Source organism: Rattus norvegicus, chromosome 11, assembly GCF_021556685.1.
Source record: "Rattus norvegicus strain SHRSP/BbbUtx chromosome 11, alternate assembly SHRSP_T2T, whole genome shotgun sequence".
Lineage (NCBI taxonomy): Eukaryota > Metazoa > Chordata > Mammalia > Rodentia > Muridae > Rattus > Rattus norvegicus.
Genome location: NC_141544.1, coordinates 96,126,018 through 96,141,441, shown reverse-complemented (window position 1 = coordinate 96,141,441; position 15,424 = coordinate 96,126,018). Strand labels below are relative to the sequence as shown.

Below are 15,424 nucleotides of genomic sequence, written 5' to 3'. Positions count from 1 at the left end.
CTTATTAATTTTTTTAATTTAAGTCAGGTTTCTTCTTTCAGTAAAGCATTTGCAGTATTTGTTAGGACTAGATTAGTAGGGTTAAGGTGCCATCTGTTAACACTGATGTTTTGAACACTGGGCACTATCTGCAGTCCACCCCTGAGAGGAAAATGCTCTATGCAACGACAGTCACTCTCTGAGGGTAGACCCTCTATGAAAACAGTTAAAGCCAGCACCAGGGAGGCAGAGGCAGGGAATGTCTGAGTTCAAGGCTAGCCTGGTCTGCAGAGTGAGTTCCAAGATAGCTAGGACTATGCGGAGCAACCTGTGTCAAAAACAAAATGATTGAAAGTAGGTCCTCTAAAACATTCTTCAACTACTTTGGGAAATGAAGAGATTCTCAAAGTACTTGTGTGTATGAGTAGAACCTAAATGTATGTATTAATGTTACCACATGTGTGCGAGTGGAACCTGTGTATATGTACTAATATGTATGTGCGAAAGACCTGTGTGTACGTACTAATATATCAGTTACCACGTGTGTGTGTGTGTGTGTGTGTGAGTGGAAGCTGTGTGTATATACTAATAGGTCTACACTTCAGAGGCAGAGGCAGTTCCAGGACAGCCAGGGATATGTAGAGAGACCCTGTCCCTGTCTAAGGAAGGAAGGAAGAAGGGAAGGAAGGGAGAAAGGGAGGAAGGAAGGAAGGGAGGAAGGAAGGAAGGGAGAAAGGAGGGAGGGAGGTAGGTAGATAGCAGGTCTCATGATAACTGCTTGGTTGAGGAATGTAGATGAGAATTATGACTAGGAAGAACTGTAGGAAAGGTGTAAGTGTTTGGGGACTGAGAATAAGAGGTAAAGGTACTGACTCTTAGGTAACAGAGCTGCCCTGTGTCAGGAGGCTGAGCCACAGGGACCCTGCAGACCAGTTCCATTTGTGGTTTTTGGAAGACACAGAAGAAAAGGGGAAGAGAAAGCTAAGAAAAAAAAAATAAGTCAAATGGGGCATGCACAGCAGGGCCACGTTGCCTCTAACTTGACATCGGATATTATGTAAACAAGGAATAGGTGTCGGGGTAGAGATACAGGATATGGAAACTCACTGTCTGACTGCTGAACTCTTCACTCTCTCTCCATTCCTTCCTCAGCTCCCAGAGCCCCTCCCCCTTGGTGACAGCTGCTCTCTGATGGGAGGGCTGATGGCTACTCCCCTCTCTGTCCTTTGGATGATTGGCGTATGATGCTGCCCCAGTGTGAGTGTTACATTGTAGCAGAGTCTCGGATCCTGGTCACAACTCTGCTGCTCCCTGGGCCTGTAGCACAGTGCAGCCTTTTCTTCTTTAGACTTTGGGTCTGGACGCTACATGGATCTGACTCAAAGCCACTCTCCCACAGTCTGCAGTGCTCAGGATTGTTGGGTTTCAGAGCGAGTGACACTTGGTCCAAGCTTCTTATGTGGGCCACCTCACTTGGGCTGCCTTTGAAAGGGCATGTCTCTCCTGCTGGGGCAGTTGCTAGGCCTGAGCACCCAGTGAGGTTGTGAGAGGGTTTTTCTGGTGCCTGTCGCTCCTGGCCTGGGTGTGGCATTTGCTCTAGCGTCTTTGACTCCTCTGGTAGCTGTCAGCCTTCTCAGGCTATTTCCTAGAAATTCTGGTGGACAGTGCCCAAGCGTCACCCGATGCTTTTTTTTTTTTTAATATTTTTTTTTATTAACTTGAGTATTTCTTATATACATTTCGAGTGTTATTCCCTTTCCCGGTATCCGGGCAAACATCCCCCTCCCCCCTCCCCTTCCTTATGGGTGTTCCCCTCCCAACCCTCCCCCCATTGCCGCCCTCCCCCCACCAGTCTAGTTCACTGGGGGTTCAGTCTTAGCAGGACCCAGGGCTTCCCCTTCCACTGGTGCTCTTACTAGGATATTCATTGCTACCTATGAGGTCAGAGTCCAGGGTCAGTCCATGTATAGTCTTTAGGTAGTGGCTTAGTCCCTGGAAGCTCTGGTTGCTTGGCATTGTTGTACATATGGGGTCTCGAGCCCCTTCAAGCTCTTCCAGTTCTTTCTCTGATTCCTTCAACGGGGGTCCTATTCTCAGTTAAGTGGTATGCTGCTGGTATTCGCCTCTGTATTTGCTGTATTCTGGCTGTGTCTCTCAGGAGCGATCTACATCCGGCTCCTGTCGGTCTGCACTTCTTTGCTTCATCTATCTTGTCTAATTGGGTGGCTGTATATGTATGGGCCACATGTGGGGCAGGCTCTGAATGGGTGTTCCTTCAGTCTCTGTTTTAATCTTTGCCTCTCTCTTCCCTGCCAAGGGTATTCTTGTTCCCCTTTTAAAGAAGGAGTGAAGCATTCACGTTTTGATCATCCGTCTTGAGTTTCATTTGTTCTAGGCATCTAGGGTAATTCAAGCATTTGGGCTAATAGCCACTTATCAATGAGTGCATACCATGTATGTCTTTCTGTGATTGGGTTAGCTCACTCAGGATGATGTTTTCCAGTTCCAACCATTTGCCTACGAATTTCATAAAGTCGTTGTTTTTGATAGCTGAGTAATATTCCATTGTGTAGATGTACCACATTTTCTGTATCCATTCCTCTGTTGAAGGGCATCTGGGTTCTTTCCAGCTTCTGGCTATTATAAATAAGGCTGCAATGAACATAGTGGAGCACGTGTCTTTTTTATATGTTGGGGCATCTTTTGGGTATATGCCCAAGAGAGGTATAGCTGGATCCTCAGGCAGTTCAATGTCCAATTTTCTGAGGATCCTCCAGACTGATTTCCAGAATGGTTGTACCAGTTTGCAATCCCACCAACAATGGAGGAGTGTTCCTCTTTCTCCACATCCTCGCCAGCATCTGCTGTCCCCTGAGTTTTTGATCTTAGCCATTCTCACTGGTGTGAGGTGAAAGCTCAGGGTTGTTTTGATTTGCATTTCCCTTATGACTAAAGATGTTGAACATTTCTTTAGGTGTTTCTTAGCCATTCGGCATTCCTCAGCTGTGAATTCTTTGTTTAGCTCTGAGCCCCATTTTTTAATAGGGTTATTTGTTTCCCTGCGGTCTAACTTCTTGAGTTCTTTGTATATTTTGCATATAAGGCCTCTATCTGTTGTAGGATTGGTAAAGATCTTTTCCCAATCTGTTGGTTGCCGTTTTGTCCTAACCACAGTGTCCTTTGCCTTACAGAAGCTTTGCAGTTTTATGAGATCCCATTTGTCGATTCTTGATCTTAGAGCGTAAGCCATTGGTGTTTTGTTCAGGAAATTTTTTCCAGTGCCCATGTGTTCCAGATGCTTCCCTAGTTTTTCTTCTATTAGTTTGAGTGTGTCTGGTTTGATGTGGAGGTCCTTGATCCACTTGGACTTAAGCTTTGTACAGGGTGATAAGCATGGATCGATCTGCATTCTTCTACATGTTGACCTCCAGTTGAACCAGCACCATTTGCTGAAAATGCTATCTTTTTTCCATTGGATGGTTTTGGCTCCTTTGTCAAAAATCAAGTGACCATAGGTGTGTGGGTTCATTTCTCGGTCTTCAATTCTATTCCATTGGTCTATCTGTCTGTCTCTGTACCAATACCATGCAGTTTTTATCACTATTGCTCTGTAATACTGCTTGAGTTCAGGGATAGTGATTCCCCCTGAAGTCCTTTTATTGTTGAGGATAGCTTTAGCTATCCTGGGTTTTTTGTTATTCCAGATGAATTTGCAAATTGTTCTGTCTAACTCTTTGAAGAATTGGATTGGTATTTTGATGGGGATTGCATTGAATCTGTAGATCGCTTTTGGTAAAATGGCCATTTTTACTATATTAATCCTGCCAATCCATGAGCATGGGAGATCTTTCCATCTTCTGAGGTCTTCTTCAATTTCCTTCTTCAGTGTCTTGAAGTTCTTATTGTACAGATCTTTTACTTGCTTGGTTAAAGTCACACCGAGGTACTTTATATTATTTGGGTCTATTATGAAGGGTGTCATTTCCCTAATTTCTTTCTCGGCTTGTTTCTCTTTTGTATAGAGGAAGGCTACTGATTTATTTGAGTTAATTTTATACCCAGCCACTTTGCTGAAGTTGTTTATCAGCTTTAGTAGTTCTCTGGTGGAACTTTTGGGATCACTTAAATATACTATCATATCATCTGCAAATAGTGATATTTTGACTTCTTCTTTTCCGATCTGTATCCCCTTGACCTCCTTTTGTTGTCTGATTGCTCTGGCTAGAACTTCAAGAACTATATTGAATAAGTAGGGAGAGAGTGGGCAGCCTTGTCTAGTCCCTGATTTTAGTGGGATTGCTTCAAGTTTCTCTCCATTTAGTTTAATGTTAGCAACTGGTTTGCTGTATATGGCTTTTACTATGTTTAGGTATGGGCCTTGAATTCCTATTCTTTCCAGGACTTTTATCATGAAGGGGTGTTGAATTTTGTCAAATGCTTTCTCAGCGTCTAATGAAATGATCGTGTGGTTTTGTTCTTTCAGTTTGTTTATATAATGGATCACGTTGATGGTTTTCCGTATATTAAACCATCCCTGCATGCCTGGGATGAAGCCTACCTGGTCATGGTGGATGATTGTTTTGATGTGCTCTTGGATTCGGTTTGCCAGAATTTTGTTGAGTATTTTTGCGTCGATATTCATAAGGGAAATTGGTCTGAAGTTCTCTTTCTTTGTTGTGTCTTTGTGTGGTTTAGGTATAAGAGTAATTGTGGTAGAAGGTATTCGGTAGTGATCCATCTGTTTCAATTTTGTGGAATAGTTTGGATAATATTGGTATGAGGTCTTCTATGAAGGTTTGATAGAATTCTGCACTAAACCCGTCTGGACCTGGGCTCTTTTTGGTTGGGAGACCTTTAATGACTGCTTCTATTTCCTTAGGAGTTATGGGGTTGTTTAACTGGTTTATCTGTTCCTGATTTAACTTCGGTACCTGGTATCTGTCTAGGAAATTGTCCATTTCCTGAAGATTTTCAAGTTTTGTTGAACATAGGTTTTTATAGTAGATCTGATGATTTTTTGAATTTCCTTTGAATCTGTTGTTATGTCTCCCTTTTCATTTCTGATTTTGTTAATTTGTACACACTCTCTGTGTCCTCTCGTTAGTCTGGCTAAGGGTTTATCTATCTTGTTGATTTTCTCAAAGAACCAACTTTTGGTTCTGTTGATTCTTTCTGTGGTCCTTTTTGTTTCTACTTGGTTGATTTCCGCTCTGAGTTTGATTATTTCCTGCCTTCTACTCCTCCTGGGTGTATTTGCTTCTTTTTGTTCTAGAGCTTTTAGGTGTGCTGTCAAGCTGCTGACATATGCTCTTTCCTGTTTCTTTCTGCAGGCACTCAGCGCTATGAGTTTTCCTCTTAGCACAGCTTTCGTTGTGTCCCATAAGTTTGGGTATGTTGTACCTTCATTTTCATTAAATTCTAAAAAGTTTTTAATTTCTTTCTTTATTTCTTCCTTGACCAGGTTATCATTGAGTAGAGCATTGTTCAATTTCCAAGTATATGTGGGCATTCTTCCTTGATTGTTATTGAAGACCAGTTTTAGGCCGTGGTGGTCCAATAGCACGCATGGGATTATTTCTATCTTTCTGTACCTGTTGAGGCCTGTTTTTTGACCAATTATATGGTCAATTTTGGAGAAAGTACCATGAGGAGCTGAGAAGAAGGTATATCCTTTTGCTTTAGGATAGAATGTTCTATAAATATCCGTTAAGTCCATTTGGCTCATGACTTCTCTTAGTCTGTCTACATCTCTGTTTAATTTCTGTTTCCATGATCTGTCCATTGATGAGAGTGGGGTGTTGAAATCTCCCACTATTATTGTGTGAGGTGCAATGTGTGTTTTGAGCTTTAGTAAGGTTTCTTTTACATATGTAGGTGCCCTTGTATTTGGGGCATAGATATTTAGGATTGAGAGTTCATCTTGGTGGATTTTTCCTTTGATGAATATGAAGTGTCCTTCCTTATCTTTTTTGATGACTTTTAGTTGAAAATTGATTTTATTTGATATTAGAATGGCTACTCCAGCTTGCTTCTTCTGACCATTTGCTTGGAAAATTGTTTTCCAGCCTTTCACTCTGAGGTAATGTCTGTCTTTGTCTCTGAGGTGTGTTTCCTGTAGGCAGCAGAATGCAGGGTCCTCATTGCGTATCCAGTTTGTTAATCTATGTCTTTTTATTGGGGAGTTGAGGCCATTGATGTTGAGAGATATTAAGGAATAGTGATTATTGCTTCCCGTTATATTCATATTTGGATGTGAGGTTATGTTTGTGTGCTTTCATTCTCTTTCTTTTTTTGCCAAGACGATTAGTTTCTTGCTTCTTCTAGGGTATAGCTTGCCTCCTTATGTTGGGCTTTACCATTTATTATCCTTTGTAGTGCTGGATTTGTAGAAAGATATTGTGTAAATTTGGTTTTGTCATGGAATATCTTGGTTTCTCCATCTATGTTAATTGAGAGTTTTGCAGGATACAGTGACCTGGGCTGGCATTTGTGTTCTCTTAGGGTCTGTATGACATCAGTCCAGGATCTTCTGGCCTTCATAGTTTCTGGCGAGAAGTCTGGTGTGATTCTGATAGGTCTGCCTTTATATGTTACTTGACCTTTTTCCCTTACTGCTTTTAATATTCTTTCTTTATTTTGTGCGTTTGGTGTTTTGACTATTATGTGACGGGAGGTGTTTCTTTTCTGGTCCAATCTATTTGGAGTTCTGTAGGCTTTTTGTATGCCTATGGGTATCTCTTTTTTTAGGTTAGGGAAGTTTTCTTCTATGATTTTGTTGAAGATATTTACTGGTCCTTTGAGCTGGGAGTCTTCACTCTCTTCTATACCTATTATCCTTAGGTTTGATCTTCTCATTGAGTCCTGGATTTCCTGTATGTTTTGGACCAGTAGCTTTTTCCACTTTACATTATCTTTGACAGTTGAGTCAATGATTTCTATGGAATCTTCTGCTCCTGAGATTCTCTCTTCCATCTCTTGTATTCTGTTGGTGAGGCTTGTATCTACAGCTCCTTGTCTCTTCTTTTGGTTTTCTATATCCAGGGTTGTTTCCATGTGTTCTTTCTTGATTGCTTCTATTTCCATTTTTAGTTCCTTCAACTGTTTGATTGTGTTTTCCTGGAATTCTTTCAGGGATTTTTGCGATTCTTTCAGAGATTTTTGCGATTCCTCTCTGTAGGCTTCTACTTGTTTATTAATGTTTTCCTGTGTTTCCCTAAGGGAGTTCTTCATGTCTTTCTTGAAGTCCTCCAGCATCATGATCAAATATGATTTTGAAACTAGATCTTGCTTTTCTGGTGTGTTTGGATATTCCGTGTTTGTTTTGGTGGGAGAATTGGGCTCCGATGATGTCATGTAGTCTTGGTTTCTGTTGCTTGGGTTCCTGCGCTTGCCTCTCGCCATCAGATTATCTCTAGTGTTACTTTGTTCTGCTATTTCTGACAGTGGCTAGACTGTCCTATAAGCCTTTGTGTCAGGAGTGCTGTAGACCTGGTTTCCTCTCTTTCAGTCAGTTATGGGGACAGAGTGTTCTGCTTTCGGGCGTGTAGTTTTTCCTCTCTACAGGTCTTCAGCTGTTCCTGTGGGCCTGTGTCTTGAGTTCACCAGGCAGCTTTCTTGCAGCAGAAAGGTTGGTCTTACCTGTGGTCCCGAGGCTCAAGTTTGCTCGCGGGGTGTGCCCACGGGCTCTCTGCAGCGGCAGCAACCAGGAAGACCTGTGCCGCCCCTTCCGGGAGCTTCAGTGCACCAGGGTTCCAGATGGCCTTTGGTGTTTTCCTCTGGCGTCCAAGATGTGTATGCAGAGTGCAGTCTCTTCTGGTTTCCCAGGCGTGTCTGCCTCTCTCCACCCGATGCTTTTAGATTTATTAAACTCATCTATTTTTTAAAGTTTTTTTTTCCAGAGTCAATCTTTTTTCTTACTTCAAATAAAGCCTCATAATTACATAGTTCCTGCACAGTGTCCAGACGGATTATAGAGGAGGATTCTGGGCATCCTGTTCTAGGCTACTCCATCTTACTTCTTTGAGCTAAGCCGTCAGCCGGCATACCCCAGTGACTGTGTCTGCTCCCCATGGTTTAGGTCTGCAATTAGGTGTGCAGTGGCTGTGCCCAGTTTTTTACACGGGTGCTGGAAATCTGAAGTCGAGTCTTCATACTTCTGTTGTAGGAGCTCTTACCCAGGGAGCCGTCTCAGCCCGCCCTTGTTACGCTTTTTGTTTTTCCTTAAGATTATAGATTTTTAAATTTCCTGTATCTTGTATCTGTATGGGTATTTTTCTGAATGTTTGTCTGTGTACTGCATGCATGCAGTGCCCACAGAAGCCAGAAGAGGGCATCAGATCCTCTTGAATTAGAGTTAGAGCTGCTAGTGAGCTACTGTATAGGTGCTGGGAACTAAACCCTGGAGCCTCTCCCAGCTCCAGCCTCTCTATGCAGGCCTGGCTGCCCTGGACCTCACTATTTAGGCCAGGCTGGCCTTGAACTCCTGCACTCGGTCCTCCCTCTGCCTCCCTAGCCTGGGATTAAATGTGTGTATGCCATCACACCTGGCTAATGTTATGTTTTAATGGTTTTACAGGGTTTCTTTTTTTAAAGGTTGTTAAGGTTTAACGGTTTTTTAAGGTTACTAATGCGGGCTGGAGGGAGGTCATGGCGCTCTTCTTTGGATCTTGGCTCGGTTTCCAGCACTCACATGGCACTCCAGTTCCAGAGGATCAGTCACCTTCTTCTGACCTCTGTGGACAGCAGGCACACGTGAGGTACACAGACATACATGCAGGCGAACGTTCAGGCATATAAAACGATAGGGCTATTCATGGTCACTGAAGAGAAATTTTACATCAATCCAGATGTTTGTCGTTTCTTCTCAACCTTCCTGTAGAAGGCTAGAGGAAAGAAAAAAACTAGTTTTTCCTATCGTTGTCCCTGATCAGGCGAGTATCAAATCGATGTATAATATTTGGATTGTATTTGCTTAATTTTAAAAATTATTGTTTGAGTTGCTGATTTGAGTCTAGTTGATTCGTTTAACAAAATTTAGTTGAGATTGGAAGAGAATTTCCAACAATTTTTAAAATAACCCTAAACACACTTCTGCCATTTTGTTATATATTAATGTAAAGCCATGCCCTCAGAATTGACAATGATAAAAATCAAGTTACCCTTTAGTCCCGAAGAAGATATTCTGTATCAAATGTTCAAGCAAGACTTAATTTCTATATAAAAATAAGAAAGCACATTTCTCTTATTAGCATGCAATCTTGCTTTTATCTTTAATAAATGCACACCCAGGAATTTTTTTAGAATAAATTTATGCCTTACTACCAGTAAATCCGTTATGTGTATTTATAGACCCAAGGCTGTGAAAATTTTCTCAGGTGTGAAGGGCTCAAGAGTAGAAGTATAAGAAGGCCTAGTGTCCCAACCAACCAGAGCTTCCGGGGACTAAGCCACTACCCAAAGACTATACATGGACTGACCCTGGACTCTGACCTCATAGGTAGCAGAGAATAGCCTAGTAAGAGCACCAGTGGAAGGGGAAGCCCTGGGTCCTGCCAAGGTTGGACCCCCAGTGCAGGGGAATATGGGGGGGGCAGTAAGGGGATGTATGGGGGGAATAACTGTATGGGGGAGGGGAAGGAATGGGGGCTTATGGACAGGAAACCGGGAAAGGGAGTAACATTTGAAATGTAAGTAAAGAAATATATCTAATAAAAAATTAAAAAAAAAAAAGGCCTGGTGTCACAGGGTGTGGTTCTCTGTCTCCTTACTACAGTGAAGTGCTTGAGGTCGGCCAACCTAGAACAAAAGGGGACTCAGCACAGTGTGGGGGAGTGGGCAGCCCCAGTGGTGGCCTCTGGTGAAAAGCTGGGGAGATGACATCCTGACTCATGTGTGTGCAAGAGGGAATGAGCCCATCACCAGACAGGGATCCAGACTGCTGCTCTGGTACACAGTGTGCGCCCATGAGGCTTGGAGATTAGTGCTTCCTTCACAGTGAGTGTGCATTGTTATAAATAGGTACCACGCATATAGGTCCAGCACTACCTGGGACTTGGCTTTAGTACACACGTCCTAGGGAGAGAAGCCACTTCAAGTCAGCCGACTCTGGCTCCCATTGCTATGTCACTGCTGCTTTTCAGAATTTAATCATGATGCATATGTCAATCATGATGCATATGTCAATCATGATACATATGTCAATTGTGATGCTTATGTCAATCATGATGCTTATGTCAATCATGATGCTTATGTCAATCATGATGCAGTAAGTTTACTGCATGTTGAATGCTTGTCTATCCCAAACTTTCATTGTGTATTTAAGTAATTGTTTTTCTTTCCCCCTCTGATCTCTTCTGTCACTTATTTTTGGACTTTATGCCCTGAATGCCTCTGCTTTTCCAATGGTTTATTTCAGCATTTTTTTCTTTCTGATTTTATATTGAGTTTCTATTGATAACTCTTAATGTTTCCTGGTTTTACCAAGTTAAAAAACAAAACAAAACAAAAACCAACTAATACACAGAGAGGTGACTTAGTGGGTAAGATCACTTGTTCTTGCAGAAGATCCAGGTTCAATTCCTATTACCTACATACATGGCGTCTCACAACCATTCACAACTCAAGTTCCAGGGATTTAATGCCCTGTTCTGACCTCTGCAGGTACCAAACATGTATTTGGTACATAGGCATACATGTCGGCAAAGCATCCATAAACAACAACAAAAAAATTATTTTTTGTTTTTTGAGACAGAGTTTCTCAGTGTAACCCTGGCTGTCCTGAAACTCACTCTGTAGACCAGGCTGGGCTGGAACTCACTCTGTAGACCAGGCTGGACTGGAACTCACTCTGTAGACCAGGCTGGCCAGATCCACCTGCCTCTGCCTCCTAAGTGCTAGAATTAAAGGCAGGCGCCACCACCACCTGGCTTAAAAAACTTTAAAGTCTAGAATATACTACACACACACACACACACACACACACACACACACACACACACACACACACACGCACGCACACACTAAAACCATATGATCTGTTGCCCATACCCAGATTTTCTCAAATATCTCCAAAGTCAGATGTCCCCAGATATCCATCATGGCTCTCCCCTTGGTTTTGACTTATTACTTATTCAACTAACTCATTAACTTTGTGTGTATATGAATGATATGGGGGAAGTGTGTTGCATGCATGTGGGGGTTGGAGAATATCTTTGTGGAGTTCTCTCCTTCTACCGTGCAGCTTCTGGGCCTCAACTCGGGCTACCAGGCTTGTATGCAAAGTACTTTTATCCACCGAGCGGCCCCTGGTGATCCTAACCTTCCTTTCCTTTCTTTTTCTCCTCCAACCCCTTTCCTCTTTTGAGAGGAGGTATCTCTGTAGCCCTGTCTGTCTAGCGTGGGACTCTATGTAGACCAGGCTGACCTTACACTCACAGAGATCCACATGCTTCTGCCTCCTACAAGATGGCATTAAAGGCATGTATGTGCCTTCACACCTGGCCTGGCCCTCTCTGTTGATTGATCCAGTATCTAATGTAATATCCAGTATCTGAGGTCTGCATGTTACATTGGGTTTTGATCTCCCTCCCTTTCTCCATCCCCCCCTTGCGTGTGTACATGTGTGTGTACGTGCATCTGTCTGTCTCTGTGTGTCTGTCTGTCTATATTTATGTCTCTAGGAGAGGGGTGAGAGAGGGTTACTCTGTGTAGCTCTCACTGTCCTACAACTCACTATGTAGGCCAAGCTGACCTCGAACTCAGAGATTCTCCTGCTTCTGCCTCCCAAGAGCTGCCCAGCTGGTTACTTTAAGAGAGAAGAGTTACTGCCTTTTGCTTCTGTAGTTTCTCTTGACCTTGGCCATTTTCACGAGCCTAAGCTACACCGTCTTATACAGTGTCCCATGTCTGAGATGTGTCTTTTTCCTCATGGCCAGGCTCATGTTTGAACATTGTCAGCAAGGGTTCATGCAGGCAGTGCATATCTTACTGCACATCTTCAGGAGATAAGCTATCCCTGTTGTTCAGCATGGGTGGCTCCAGCCTCTATCCACTGGGGAAGGTGATGACAGCTAGATGTCTCCGTTGGAAAGGCACACTTTCTTTTCATGACTAGTAACATTGAAAGAGTACCATGGAAACCTATTTCTTATCAACCATTCACAAGATTGGATCTTTTTCAGATCTGATTTGGGATATATCTCTTCTACCCCAGTTTGTTTTCCTGCTTATTTCTGGTTTGTTTCATTGCTGTGATAAAACTCCATGACTGGGGTTGGGGATTTAGCTCAGGGGTAGAGCGCTTGCCTAGCAAGCACAAGGCCCTGGGTCCAGTCCCCAGCTCCGAAAAATAGAAAAGAAAAGAAAAAAAAAAAAACCAAAACACTCCATGACTAAAAGCAGCTAGGGGAGGAAAGGGTTTATTTGGCATACTTGTCCTGATCACAGACTGTCATTGAGGGAATTCAGGGCAGGAGCTCAAGCAGAGGCAGGAACATGGAGGCAGGAACCTGAGAGACCATGGAGGAGTGCTGGTTACTGGCTTATAACCCCATGGCTTGCTCAGCTTGCTTTTTTTTTTGCAACCCAGGACCACCTGCACAGGCCTGGTACCACTGCCAGTGGGCTGGGCCCTCCCACATCAATCATTAGTCAAGAAAACGCCCTCACATTCTTGCCTGCAGGCCAATGTGATGGAGGTGTTTTCTCCATTGAGGCTGCCCTTCCTGGATGATACATGCTTGTGTAGAGTTGACAGGAAACTAGCAGTAGAACTAGCAGTAGAGCCAGAGAGAGGGAGCCTCTCCTTGAGGATAGTCCTGAGGCCTCTGGACAAATGCGTCTGTGGTTTGCCCAAGGGGGCGCTGTTACCATTTACTGTAGGGGGCCAAGGGCCTTCGGCCTTTCAGGGCACTTTGTAGCATTTATAGGAAAGGTCATCCATTTCCAAATCACCAGGATGTCTCTCCTGTGAAATTTTTAAACAAATCGACTCACTCGGACATCTTGAAGAACCAAAATGTACTCTGGGTTCTTTCCGATGGTTTGCCTTCCCACTCAGAGGAAGAGATTGGGTTAGAGCACTACACATGGGCCAGCACAGGGGCAGCAGCCTCCACCAAGGGCAGCCAGTGGCCAGGGGCCAGGAGAGATAGGATAGTACAATTATTCTCAATTAGATTAATAAAGAATAATTAGATGTCATAAATCAAGTAATCATAGGATATTGTCATAGGAAAAATATGTAGGTAGAATTAATTAGTTTTCAAATAAAGCGTTTATTTTAATTGCCTGAAATGATGGAGCCCTTAATTGTTGATGCATCATTTTGGCCTGAGCTTTACAGCTGTTGTAACAGCGTGACGTGACGGGTTTGTTCCCTGCACTTCTGGGGAGACAATAGAGGACACCTTGATTTCATCACCTCACAATGAGCCTTCTGCTGTAAGGTTCTGGAAACTCCCAGCATGCCGCAGGCCGTGGCAAGTGTGGGCTGAGCTCCAGCTGGTACTGCCCAGGGTCATGGTGTGAGAACTCTTATACACATATGTGCATGAATGTGCATGTGAACACAAGTGTACACGTGTGCTTTGGTGTGTACCTGAGGGTCTGTATGCCCCCGAATGTGGAATACACATGAAGGGGGTGCATCTATGTGGGTGTGTGTTTATGTTTGCATGTATAAGTGTGAGCATCTAGGTGTCTGTGTATATAAACATGGCTACAGTATGTGTGGTATCTGGATTGCACTATGTGCCTACAAAGATAGCCTGTCAGAGTTCGTGGCCTGGACCTATGTGGCAAGATGCCCCTATACTGGTCTTGGAGCTTTCCTGCTGAGTGTTTGAGCTTTAAGAGATCAAGTTCTTTACAGTGGTGAAACTAGGGCCTGTGGACCTGTATCTGGCAAGAACACAGCTGGGCTTTGGAGGACCAACAGCTGCCCTTTGACCCTGTCCTTTGGGGTACCTGCTTGAGGCAGTTCTTCCAGCATCTGTGATCTGGGGCATGTGTCTGTGAACAACAGTGTGAGGTCCTTCCCTGCTCACCTCCCCTCCAAAAAAAAAAAAAAAAAAAAAAAAGAGGGAATTTGGCAGTTTGCATTCCTGTGACTTAGTTTTCTTTGAAAGCCCTTGAAAGAGGCAGGGTCCAAGGGTAGAGTTAGAGTTAGCCCAGGAAGGGCTTGACCTGGTGGGACCTGCATCAGGTCAATAGGACTAGATACATGTCTCATGCCACAGCATGGGTACAGACCTCACCGGCCTGGCACAGCCTTGATCATAGCCCCATCCTGGTCTTCCCTCCAAAGGCCTGGTGATTTCCTGGAAACCTGATTCTTGCTGTTGTGTGCCTTCTTCCCCTGTGGTGTGGCCCAGAGCCCGTAGCTTCATTTCTCTAACAAAAAAGGAGGTGAGGGCATGGGATGTGCAGAGGTATGGCGGCACTGGTGGAGACAAGCTGGTGGAAGACGGACCTGATGGGAGCATTCCACACAGACCTAAAGCCCAGCCTCCATTCTAGAAGAATCGAGCTCTTTTGCTCTGTTCCTTTCCTTGCCATGTTCTTTTGATGGTGGTAACTCCCACCCAAGTTGGGCAAAGCTGCGTCTCCCTGCTGTGCGGGCTGCATGTAAGCAGGGTAGGATCGGCCCTTGCTCAGTGGAAAGGCTCCTGAAACAGGCTGCTGCAGCCCCCTGCTGTCTCCCTCTGACCTTCCCACTGTACCCTCATCCAGCTGTGGCTTGTCAAGAGCAGCCAACTGTGGGACTGGGGTGGTGTGAGAAAGTGTGGTGGTCTAGGGCACTGGAAAGTTCTCTTTTGCAAGGTAGACCCTAGCAGGTCTTAAGTACAAGTCCTGATTTGAGGAGGTCTGTCTGCTGGGGTAGCAGCTCTGTGGGTGTGGCCTGCCCCTTCCATGTACCCTCCCGGGCTGTTCTGCCCCTGGGTGGCACATGTCTTGAGGGCTTTTCAGGCCTATCCCAGGAATCTAGGGCAGCTCACCTCAGATTCCTGCCTCAGTTTCTCAAAAAATAAAAGTATGCTATGCAAAGTGGTTATAATTAGAAGATTTGGTGGCTCAGACCTTGACCCAGTAGGGCTGTTTGTAGCACTCTCAGGACTCCATGGAGCCCTCATTTGCAAGCATGTGTCTGCTGAGCCACTGGGTGCAAGGCAGGGGCAGTGCAGTCCAGACTCCTTACACTAGCCATGGGGCGGGAGTGGGATTAAGTGCATGGAAAATAGGCAGGGGCAGTAGCAGCCATGGGAATTCAGGCTAAAGGTGGGTCAGGGCAAGCAAATGTCAGCTTGGTGGACAGGAAAGGCTGAGGGGCACCGTTGTTCAGAAAGCATGCAGATGATAGATATAGGGGTGACATTAAACTGACTTAGAGTTTTTGCTGAAAGTATTCACATGGGCCTACAAGAATGCATCCGAGCCTGAACCAAGT

The 15,424-nt window shown here is 44.2% G+C and overlaps 1 protein-coding gene across 2 annotated transcripts in view; it reads left to right on the top strand.

Annotated features, from left to right (window-relative positions):
* Gnb1l (G protein subunit beta 1 like) overlaps positions 1–15,424 on the top strand; it is a 73,900-nt gene that overhangs the window by 31,198 nt on the left and 27,278 nt on the right.